We start from the raw sequence: 12,206 nt of genomic DNA, 5'->3' as shown, positions 1-12,206 counted from the left end.
GTTCCAGCTCATGTTACCAGGGGCACTTAGCCAGGATAATTAAATAGGTGCTTCATTTTGTCACTGGTATCTGGAAGAGACCATTATGTTGAACAGGGGTTATTTTTTCCTCTGAATATACATCTCTTGGACAATGTATGATTTCCTAGGATTGTGATTTGTTGATTTTTGGATTTTTTGAAAAGACCAACTATCTGTAAAAGAAGTAATTGCTGCTTGACAAGTCCCTGTCTTACTATTCTATTGAAGTGGTATATTAGACATTGATCAGTCTTGTCTTTAGATGAATTTGCAAGATCTCAACTCAGGATATTTTTCACAAAGTTTCTATGTGTCAAGTATGTATTTTGATACACATCCATAATTTTTTTACAAACCCAAATTTAAAACCAGACTCTACTATCCTATCTGCTACTAAGGATAGACTTCTAAATAAAAGCTTTAGAACTTTTTATTCCACAGACTTTTGTACAGTTAAACTTCTACCATTGAAATAAAGTTGGCACTTTTTACCAATAATACATTCCTTGCATAGTGGAGTGAAGACCACATACACTTTGATGCACATACACAGGGATTGTGAATTCAGAATTCTGATTGTTTTGGCATACTGTTTAGTTGTACCTACCCTTGCCTCTTCAGTACATTATGGCTTTTATTGCTTGCTTGAAGGTCCCAAGAGGTCACACTGTAAATCTAGTTTGCCGTACACTACAATGTTTAAACTTTCTGTTTGTTATAGCATTATGACTCATATCTGTTATAGTTTACAAGTGGCTTAACTTTCAGACCATTCTCCATACCACTGCTGTATGGTATTATTGTACTATAGATAAATTAAGCTTAACATTTTTAACCATGACTACAGTGTTTATATTGCCTGTACTTATATGTGAGGTCCATTTCTGCTTGCTAGGGTATATGACTACATTGACTCTATTCATACACAAACCATTTCTAACATGTACATACTAATAAGTTAAACTCATTACAGCTAATACATAGCTAGGAAATGATTGTTATTGACTTGTTACCATACATGATTTTCTATTGCCTGCATGCTATCACAATAATGCAGTCCCTGCTGCAGAAAGTGTTGTAGCAGAAGTAGATAGTCATTACTTGAACTTAAAAGTTCTTTGGAGAAAATAACAAAATATTGTTCTAAAACACAGCAAGATTGATAAATGTTTACAATCTCCGACTGAGCCTTGTATGTCATGCTTTATATCCATTTTGAATACCTCCTTGCTGTATCATCATCATCCTCTCTGCGTTTCAATCACACATATTCCATTTGCTGTGTTATAGTCTATTGCCTTTCTACACTTTCCCGTCAGACGTCATTGCAACATCAAAGTTTATGTTATCATAGTGTGCAGTTTCAACTTCAGATTGATCCTTCATAAAAGCTCTGAACACCATTTTTCATGACCTAGAACTAGAAATATTTTTAAAAGCTGATGACATAAAGGTCTTTGTCAATACATGATCCCTCTCAATCTTATACCATATCACTTCATTTATGAACAGGTAACATCTTGCCGTTATCTTTTATTCTTCCTATTGTTCCTTCATTCAGCAATTGTCTTTGCTATTATTGCAACAGAGCTTAACAAATAATAATATGACGTGTATACTTTTGCAATATATCACAATATACTAAAATCCTGGGGCTCCAAAGAAATGAATATTGATAGTTTCGCAACAATGTCAAATGGCAGCTGTTTCAACAGCATCATCCCGGCCCATAGAGACCACGTCTAGACTGAAGCCAGATCAATATTTTCCATAGAATATTTAATATCCACACGGCTTGCATCCTGCACGTATTGCAGGAAGCTTGCTGATCATGATGTATGGTGCGACCAGCACGTGTCGTGTTCCGTGGCGTTGTTACGCGCTGGACACTTGTGACATGGGCGATCCGATGTCCTCTGTTGCACGGTACATCTCAGGATGAGTTCTCTTCCAGTGATGGCACTTACAGACATAGCAGTGTATGAAAACTACCAGCACGATCAGCAACCCCACGATGACTGGCAGGACTACCTCTAGTTGGGCCATAACAACAGCCTGGCCATCTTGTCTATGTTCTGTCAGCTCTCAGTGCCTGTGGAAAAAATTAGAACCAATCTAAATTGATGGTGAAAAATCTATGATTTATAACTTTGGGAAAGGTCAAGGTTTGACAGTCCTTAAAAGTGTCATTTGGCAATGGCCTTGGTATTACTAACATGTATTACTGACACTGTTTTGCAGCCATCCTTTATACATTTATACATGTAATTGACTCCATAAAATCAATATTCAGACAACATAAACAGGGCTGAAAGGTCTCAAAATGAGTGCTGTTTGTACGAGTCCCGTGGATTGTGTTTCTATTGGGCCTTGGTCGCGGCAGTCCTTAGAAGAAAAGATGGATTGACCTTCATCACATTTACCTGTACATTGTCCAGAAGCAGCATTTTGTGGTCTTCTTTATAAATAATAAATTATACTAGCAAGATTACCCTGAATTATATTATCAGTATTTGAAATAAGGGATAAAATAAAGCCCATCTTTATATTGGTGGACAATTTCACAGTTCACTTTCAAGAGTTTGATAGCAACACCTTTTAAGAGGCCCCCCAAGTTGGGAATTGGAGATATTGCTGCTGCCGCGACGTTTGGTAGAGAAGCCAAGTAGCGTAACAGATATTTACGATCACATGCTAAATGCACACAGACGGATTTGCCGCTAACCCACTTCCCCAACCATAAACCACAATAATGTTGAATTCTACTGAATCAGGTATAGCAAAATGTAGAATACTTGGTACATTACAGTAGCTATAAATAGATTGCTGGCATATATATCATTTAGGAACAAGTTGTGCATTTTCTAAGTCACTATTGCAAAATTTGCAGATTCTAGTGATGTTCTTTAAAAAGATTACTATTCATACACCTACTATACCATGATACATACATACATACATACATACATACATGGTCATACACAATACTATGATAATGGTTCAAAATGTTGCTGAAGGGAAAAAATGAAACAAAATCATATGTTATTTTCTGGCCCATTGCATCACTATGCATTTTCCTTCCGGGTTGAAAAATCAAAGACAGTGAACATTTTCATGTCAACTAGCCATGTTATTTTTTTTAAGGGCTCATTTATCGTAAACATGTAGTCAAACAAACAAAAACAACAGACCATGTATCTTACCTTTCATTCATTGTACCCTACCAAACGTGCAAGGTTTAATCCGTATTGAATCAGGAAGCTGCTGCCAATGGCTTGAACCGACTACATTCCCAAGTGTTTATCTAGTGTCACATAGAACAAAGACCTCCAACAGTACGAACAAGAAATCGTTGTGAGAAATCGTTACCTGGTACTTAGTCCCAGCGTCCGTAAGCACCTTTGGTCTGAGCAGGAAGCAGCCCTCCCCAGCCATCACCTGCAGTTGGCAGCGAAGAAAAGTGCAGCAGAAATAGCACTGCAGTCAGTGCTGCAGTAAATTAGTCTGATAAATCAAACTCACAGCATGTAATTGCATTGGGGCTTGTGAAGACTGAGGAAATGATTGTGTGTCTCATACATGTTGTAGCTGGGGATTGATTGGGATTAGATGAGCACCTGAGGAAAATGTTTTAAGAGGAACACAGGTAGCCTTTTGCAGAAGTATGTTTTCCTGTGATAATATAAGGCTAGTGTAGACATACATGTACAATGCTCCATGGCTCCAAATATGGCTTACTAACACGTAGCTGGTAGGTAAGATCAATAAAACATACAGATAGCCCTCCATCCTGAATCACAATGTGCAAGCATGGTCAGGCGACATCGTGGCCTTGTGGTTATGATCGTTGTCGCAGAACTAGGGGGTACTGAGTTAAAATCCATCCATCCATCCTGCTGTGAGTGTATGAAATAAATCTGTCCCAGGTACGCAGGTTGTACTCTTCAGTACAAAGCTGGTATGTTATAACTTGATCATGAGGTGGTTTACCGGGCATGCAAAACAAACAAAACAAAAAGGTATTTGATTTTGACAGCTGTTTTCAACAATAGCTGACTTGAAAATCTGTTCCAAGAACGTCATGCATTGATAGACCTTCCATGGCACTGTTAGTGTTATTTTATAACAGCAACCTTTCTGGAGTTATTGAAACTTTGACATGATGCAAAAGAAGCAACTTCATTTAAACTTATCTGAGACATGTGGAAGAAAAGAGTATGATCTTACCTTTCATGAATATCAAAACATCACCATACTGATCGGTAACCCTGTACATGGGTGGTTATGATTATGGCGAAGCATTCATTACTTAAGAGCCACCTTGGCTACTACAAGTCAGAATGAAATGCACTGTTTTGCCTTGAGTTTATGCCCTCAACAGTGGTGCCCTTTGTTAACTAGAGACTCCACCCAAAATACCTGCTTTGTAATAACATGTTATATGCAAATGTTCATCTTCCATCTCAGAGCTAGGGTTTAGACCAGAACAAAGCAGAAGTCTTTGTACCCCCTAGTCTATTGGAAGTTGCCATGTGAATACAAAACACAATTCAGAACTCTGTTGATTTCGTTAGCCTGTTCCATTCTTGTACAGTTTAAGGGGGAGGAAAGGATATGTTTCTCTGAGTAAAAGTACAAAGTTAACAGTTCAGCTAAATGTCAATGACTTGGTATGATAAGTCCAGATGAGTATGACTGAATTGGCATAATGATTAATGTTTCCTATTTTTTAAACAATATTTTTGGCACAAAGTAGTTTCTGTGCTGAGGAAGATTGTAGCACCACAGACTCTTAGATAACTTTATCACTAAAACATTGTTATGTTAACTTAATTTTTGCACATTTTCAGGGTCAATTATTAGCTGGCGTACCAAAACATATCTGGTATGTGTCGAGGTACTAGTAATGTGTCTTGAGAGCAGTACATTTGACATGAGTGACTGTTGTAGCAATATTTCCTTTTTCTTAATGTCTTTCTGTGCATGCGGCAATTTCTGTTGCTGATTTAGAGGATTATTACATGCTTGCTCCTTGAAATGACTTTTAGTTGGTGCAAGGTTGGTGAAAAGCCCCAACCTTAATTGGTCTTCAGCCCTAAATATCTTTGGCACTAAAGTAAAGAACCAGCCTGAATCCAGCACAAAACCGGGACAGAGATATTCACTGAGTCTGTTTAATGGAGTGAAAAGTGTATTCATTTGGTTTACTTGACACAGATGATTTTAGGATCAAGTTCAACATAGTCACAAAATTTTGATTTTTTGATTTTACTAGAATTGGAACAGTGCAATACATGTGGGGCACAGGCAGCTATTGCTGGTGTTGTGACGCACACACATAGTATACTCGTTTTTACACTTGGGTGGAGTGAGGAAAGTTGTGTAAAGTGCCTTTTTCCCAAGGGCAAGATCGGTGGCGTCAGGGATTCGAACCCGGGACCGCTGGGTTCTGGGCCAAAAACCCTGCCGTTACGCCACACAACCCCACTCAACGCACATTTGACAGTTAGTGGTTTGGCCTCAACATCAAATGCAGCTCAGTTCAAAAGAAGGACAACATCAAACCTTAATCATTCATAATGGGGGACAAGATAGTGATTTGAAAACTTGTTGTCTATTTTTACTTCAAAGATCAGTCATACATTACTGTACATGTGTTTCTTTCGTTAGTCGTTAAGTAAGGTTTTGAGATCTAGGGACTGCTGTAAGCTGCACTTAGGGTCAATTACCCACGCCATTGTGGCACTTGCAGCCATTGTGGTGTATGTAATTCTGCTGGCTTATCAAGAAAAGCTAACACAACTGTCCCCAAACCACTTCAGTACACAAGTGATGGTGTCAAAGGCCTGCTACAGAAAAGACAAACAAGGCGTATACTACTAGATAGCAGCTGAAATCGTTTTTGAGAATTCTTCATTGTTCATTTCCTAGTCTTGTCCACCATTCTGTCTTGGAAAATTCCCTCTTTGCCAGTAGCTAATTTGCAGCTTGGTCAACGTGAACCAAAATGGTAAATTGAGAATAGAATAAATGACAGCTGTCAGTCAAGACCACTCACCTTTGATGTGATGCCTGTAATGTCCGTGGGAGGCCTTGTACATGTATTATCCCTGCGAGATGGCTGACATTGTGTCGAACTGATGACGACATTAAATATTAACTACCTGGTGTTACGACATGGGAGGGGCTGCCTGCCATTCCAACAGGGCCACTTACATGCATGACTCTAAAAAAAACAGTCACTGTAAACTATGACTCTGTGATTTTTACAAACAGCACAAGTATGGCACCAGACAGGAAAGAAAATTTGTATGATACCGTATGCCACTAAGTGGCAACATCTATTGTAAATGTATTTCACAACTGTTCAAGTTATTTGCTTCACTAGTTTGTAATCATTACAAGAAATGTCAGATAGCTTTGAAAATGGAATAAAATTTCAAAAGTCAGAATCTTGATAAGGATTGCAATTAATGTATCATCAGATTCTTATATTATTGTGTGGTCCAAAGGTCTTGTATCAACTTGTTGTGTGATTGAAGGGACAAGGCAATTAATAGCAACTACTTTTATTACCTTTGCCAAGGTTACATTTATTGTAGTATAATGTGTTGTTCCTTACATTGTGTAAAATTTCCAAATTCAGCTTCATGAAGTATACACGTGTAAAAGCAGAAACTTTTGAAGAAGCTTTTACATCCATTGAATGATTTAATCACGATAGTTATATGATAACAGTAAGGAAAAGAAATAGCATTATCTTCCCTGATATTGAACTATCAAGAAGACTAAAACTAAATACAGTGTTGTAATGATGAAAATCAACTGAGAGGCCAGTATTTCATATGAAAAATAGTTTAATATTGTAATTGATTTGTAACACATACAACGAAATTATATATTGAAGTAATTGAGTCAGTATACAGGAGAGTACAAAAAAATTTGATTCGATCGCTTTTCAGTAATGAGAAATACTTAGTCTACATCTAAAGTCATTATAGCCTTTTTAAATAGGTTTGCACATAAATAGCAGAACCTAGTTTGTTTTTGCTATTCCACATGTTACACAATGTAGCAGTGTCGCTGTTTGTGATAGGATAAAGTCTGCCAACTCTAGATTTGATTGCCTTGATGTTTATTTTGTACTAATATTTATTTTTTGTTCCTACAGTACTAGAGGGAATTTTGTCTACCCTTCCTGTTGTGATATTTTAAAAGCCGTAATTTTTTGTCTAAAAACAGGCATATTCTGACTTACCGATAGATGGCTGGTTTAGTCACTCAGTGCTAGAGGACATGTTGTACAATATGTAAGAAATACTGAACAAAACGAATATATCATGACTCACTTGTATATTGCACTGTGGCTGAACAATCTCATGGTGCTGATATTCATTCAGTAACGGTGATACATATGATAAACATTATTACATGAACAATATGCATTTTGTAGATATACCCATAAACGTTCCGGTTTGTAGACTCTCTGTGTAGACGTTGGAGCACGAACTCATCAGGAGCAGGCAGGAACGGGTGTGCGGTCCCAGACTGGTGAAGAAAACTCGCTGCAGAACGTCACCAAGGATTACGGACAGTGTAGAGACTCAGGGTCGGGTGGAGCCTCTCGCTTAGAACTGCGAATCCAGGTGGGCAACATTACTGGCGGCCCATGCACGTTGCTGTACTTGCACACCGCGGCCCTGCTGTCTGAGTGCACGTCGGGCCCAGCGGGGACGGCAACCCGCTAGTTTCTTGGTGGATACGTGTGCCTCGGTAGTTGGGGAGCACCGCACGGTAGATTGAAATGCTTCGTGAAGACTCGAGAGGGGAAAATTTTCGACGGAACATTGAGCGGGAGGCGAGCCCAGCCGTACGGACGGAGGATGTCGCTATTAATGAAGGCGGCACGAGCGGGGGTCGAAGGTCGCTTCCTCAGCGTAATTCCCTACGATTGGTCGAGTGACCAATCCTATTATGCTGATATTCATTCAGTAACGGTGATACATATGATAAACATTATTATATGAACAATATGCATTTTGTAGATATACCCATAAACCGTTAAACAACAAGATCAAATATTTTCACTAAATCTCATTGAAATGCCAGACAAGCATATATATCATCGAGAAGTAATTTTATTTGCTATTTTGACCAATTTTTGATGGTATCTATTATCCTACCAATCAGCCATTTTGGCAATATTTTAGCTAGTAGTACCTACAGAAAACATTGCATTTGTTGAAATTCAGCTGACAAAGATCTCAATTGCCCACAACTTATTGATATCGATAAAGCTATGTAGTGTTTGTACATTTAGCTGAATTGCACAAAACTTATTGTACACTCACATAATTATGTACATTATAACTGTGTAGTCCATGAGATTGTCGCCCATTCCCCGTCCCCATTAGCGTTAGTCTGCCCTGGTAGCGCAGACGATCGGGTTCCCGACCCCTGCTGCTTTATCGGTGTCTGCGTTCTCTCCGTACTGCCTGATTTTAGGATTGTGTATTCCTTCTGTGGAGTCGTTTGGACTCCTGCCGTTGCTACGTCCTTCTCAAGGTTTTTTGCGTTTAATTCGCGCAGCTCCGTGTCCTTTGGAGGTGTTTGCGTACCCTTCTCCCTCATGTCGTCCTGCGGTGGCTCGTCCAGTGTCATCGCTTTGTTATCGTATCCCATATCAACAATGTGTGAGCCGCTCTGAAGTATCGAATGGTCTGTCAAATTTTCGCGTGAGCCTTCAAAGTCCTGTGATCCGTCAAAGTCCTGTGATCCCGCATCTTGAATCAGAGCAGTGTTCGTGTCGTCCTTGGTGTTGCGCTTCGAGAAGCTGATTTCGTTGATGGAGGCAGGCGGTTTGCGATCCGTTGCATTCCATCCGATCATTCCCAGGCAGGGTTCGAAGTAGTACACAAGTGCGAAGAAGATGGTGAGGACGACGATGGCAATTGTCATAAAGACGGGGATGTACCAGTCCGTAAAATTCACCATCTTGTACGATAACAGATCACTATTCTGAAATTCTGTTTTCAGTTGTTTTGTTTACTTGCCCCAAATGACTGGTCAGTTAAGAAATCCCTCCACTCAGTTCTCTCACTTCGAAGGACAACACCTCCAAACCACACAGCAGCTACATGTAGTAATCCTCAAATCCTGTACAGTCTACTGTTTGGCAGTCATTCTTGCATATCACAGGCAGGGTTCCTTTGAGGATCTCGTAGCGCTCCAGACTTTGCAGTGTTCAAAGTTTCTCAGAAATTATGATCCAGCTCGATGTGGATCATGGCATCACAGAGAATTCCAAACAGGATTTAAGAAGTTAGAGTTCCATCTTGCTTGTTTCCCTGGCGCAGGACCTTTAGTCAGCATGCAGCGGTTGCAACTCAAGTCCCACTGATGTCTCTCACTGTAAGACAGAACAGATGTAGATATCTATTAAGCCATCACTGCACACAAATGATCATTGATCTGGACAAATCAATATGTTTTGTTCTTGACTACTGTGCTGCGTAATGCAATAGGAATAGTGGTTCTCCCAAATCAATAAAAGTACCTGGCAAAAAGTGCATTCTAGAACAAGGAGATGGGACTACAATTAGAATTGGGTGTGTGAGAGTTGGCCCATTTTGTGAAGTGACTGTTAGGCTAGTGCTTAAAGCTATGATCAAAGTTCCTACATGTTCAGACATTGGTGGATACTGCTATATACTATTACAAGGTCCATTGAGTGCTCACTATTTCACCATGATCCCATTCAAGTCCATTAAAGCAGCAAGGTTGGATGGTATTGGAGCACTTGACCCAGCGTGCATGACCTCATAATTGTGTAAATTGTCCAACATTGAGGACACAGTCTGTTCTCAATTTTATTTGAAGGAAAAGCCAAAAACTTCATCCCCAAGGTTGTCTTGTGATCCATTGATTGAAATATTTTTGATGATAATGAAACTGGAATTCTACTAACAGTACCTACCTGACCAAAGATTCGACCTTACTCTACTCTACATCATGGGATGTACAAAAATGTAATACCAGTAAATTATAGTCCAGCTGAATGATGGTATCTTGGATACGACATGTGGTCTGCAGCCACCCAATAATGATGATGGATAATGGAGAAAATAAGAGCCCTTATTACATCCTATAGCTTGACATGTGACCCAGATGGAAGGCCAGGCACCAGTTTTAGATATCGGATGACTGAGGAAAGAAGCTTTAACTGGTTGAAGATTGCTATTGCTAGGAAGTGGATTTACTTTGGCGGGGGTTTATATCGTGGTAGGAAGGAAAAGGAGGTTTTCGCATTGTTTTAAGTTGCGGGTGAAACAGGTCAAATACTGAGTAAACAGTTACTGTAGTAATACAATCATGTACATGTACATCAGAAGTGCATACTGCATATTCTTGATGTCATGAAGAGTTCACTGCAAAAACAAAACCACCGCAAAAGTTTCAAGATAGCACTAAAATATCTTTACTGGCTTGTGTCATGTTTGGGTGGATTTATCGATCTTTCTCATAAGGAAAATGGTTTAATCCATTATCTGCTTTGTGTTTGAAATGGTTGGACTTTGTTCTCTTAGAATCTAGGTCATTTGTGATGTGACTGTATTAAATAAAGAGGTTTAGTGTTGTTCAACTGGGCAGCATTTTATTGGGTGGGTCTTCCATAGCCTGGATGCCAGACCCCCAAACTCTGAAATATCTATCGTGTTCAGAGTTTGGGGGTCTGGCACCCAGGCTAGGTCTTCCATTGAGTAATGTCCTAAAAACTGACATAGAGGGAGCAATAACTTCTTTTACTTCATTTTGCTCTCCACCTTCTCAAAATTGATAGAAAGTTACATCTAATAAGTATCTTTACGATCATTTATAGTTTATAACATTTCCACTGATTGGTGGTTTATGGTCGACTCCTTGTTAGATTATGTAAATAGGACAGCTGGTCAAGCAGCTCAAATATTTACCACCATTAGTGATTTACTTGTTTAAAAGTCTATTGGCTACCTGGCAACACCCAATACAGACTGGTCAATCTGTAAGAGCAATACAGGATATCTGGGACAAAAAATTACAGAAAGATGACAGAAAATCTGAATAAAGCTTTTTTATCATTATTAAAAGGTTCTAAAAGATGGAACAAAAACGACTTTAGAAATTGCCACTGCATTTATTCTTAACCCTCTCTCTGCTACCTAACCCTTGAACAAAAACAAATTTGTGCCAAAAGGCTACTTCTGCAGGGAGAAATATTGTAACTGAAAGTCTTGATTCTATCCTTCGATGAGAAATAAGGGAGTTGCTGTCTCTCAATCCCTGATCGATAAAACATTTTCATCAGGGAGAGATGTCCCTGGAAATTATGGTCCTAACATGTTCTGAGCCATTTAACGTGTCAGGAGCAAATTGAAGTGACTGTTTGATAAATAATTCAATCAGACCGTGCAGCACAGTCTGCTGGCGCCATGCTGCCAACTCATAAAGGAACAGATGGTGATGTCATGCATTGTTTATAGCCATTAAAACCTCCTCAGCATTCATTCTTTCCATCAATTTGTTGTATTCTTTTTTGGGGTAAAAAGTTACTAGTCTCTTCATGTATATAGTCTTTACAAATGTTGCGTAAGGATGGACGCACTAAGAATATTTTCAGAAAGGAGTTGAAGTTCTCTCTAGACCATCCTGAAAAGGTACGTCAAAAACAGGTGTTGTCGTCTAGAGATGTACAATGTGATAATGGTATTAGTCCTTGAATGTGAAGGGATCCTGGGCTTAAAAGATTCGTGTGATCTTTGTGTGTTTTCAGAGACCATCTATTACGCTATTCAAAATCATGATAATGTAATTTCATAGGTGTGTTTGTATATGTTTGTTTTGTCTAATTTGATCCGTGGAGATATGGTCAGGTGGCTTTGAAAAACCCATTTTGAATGGACAGGCCTTGGGATGATGCAGCAAAACAATACAAAAATTGACTTTTTGTAAATTTGCAATTAAGTATTTGGGGTCTCATGTACAGTAGAAAATTAAAACTGTTCATTAAGGAAGCCTCTTTATAGAAAATGAAAGGAGTGTAGATTTAAAGGTCAACAGAAACATGATATGGAGATCGTAATAAGACCTGACCCAGAGTTGATAGGGCCAGAGATCTCTTGGGAAGGGCAGGTGTGTTTTGAACAATG

The 12,206-nt window shown here is 39.0% G+C and overlaps 1 protein-coding gene and 1 long non-coding RNA gene across 4 annotated transcripts in view; one reads left to right on the top strand and one right to left on the bottom strand.

The window, feature by feature from the left end:
• LOC136436738 (ATP-dependent DNA helicase Q5-like) overlaps positions 1-12,206 on the top strand; it is a 48,825-nt gene that overhangs the window by 12,697 nt on the left and 23,922 nt on the right. The window lies entirely within an intron of this gene.
• LOC136436744 (uncharacterized) lies at positions 1,860-6,252 on the bottom strand. 3 transcript variants are annotated; one of them, XR_010756081.1, is made up of 3 exons: positions 6,080-6,252; positions 3,391-3,510; positions 1,860-2,113 (listed from the first exon to the last, which is right to left on the bottom strand). It is a non-coding gene; the product is annotated as an uncharacterized lncRNA (long non-coding RNA). The 3 variants fall into 3 exon arrangements; XR_010756080.1 differs by having other exon boundaries at positions 3,391-3,498; positions 6,080-6,250; XR_010756079.1 differs by having other exon boundaries at positions 3,391-3,459; positions 6,080-6,245.

The sequence above is a fragment of the Branchiostoma lanceolatum genome, chromosome 6 (assembly GCF_035083965.1).
Source record: "Branchiostoma lanceolatum isolate klBraLanc5 chromosome 6, klBraLanc5.hap2, whole genome shotgun sequence".
NCBI lineage: Eukaryota > Metazoa > Chordata > Leptocardii > Amphioxiformes > Branchiostomatidae > Branchiostoma > Branchiostoma lanceolatum.
This window is presented reverse-complemented; position numbering and strand designations above follow the sequence as displayed.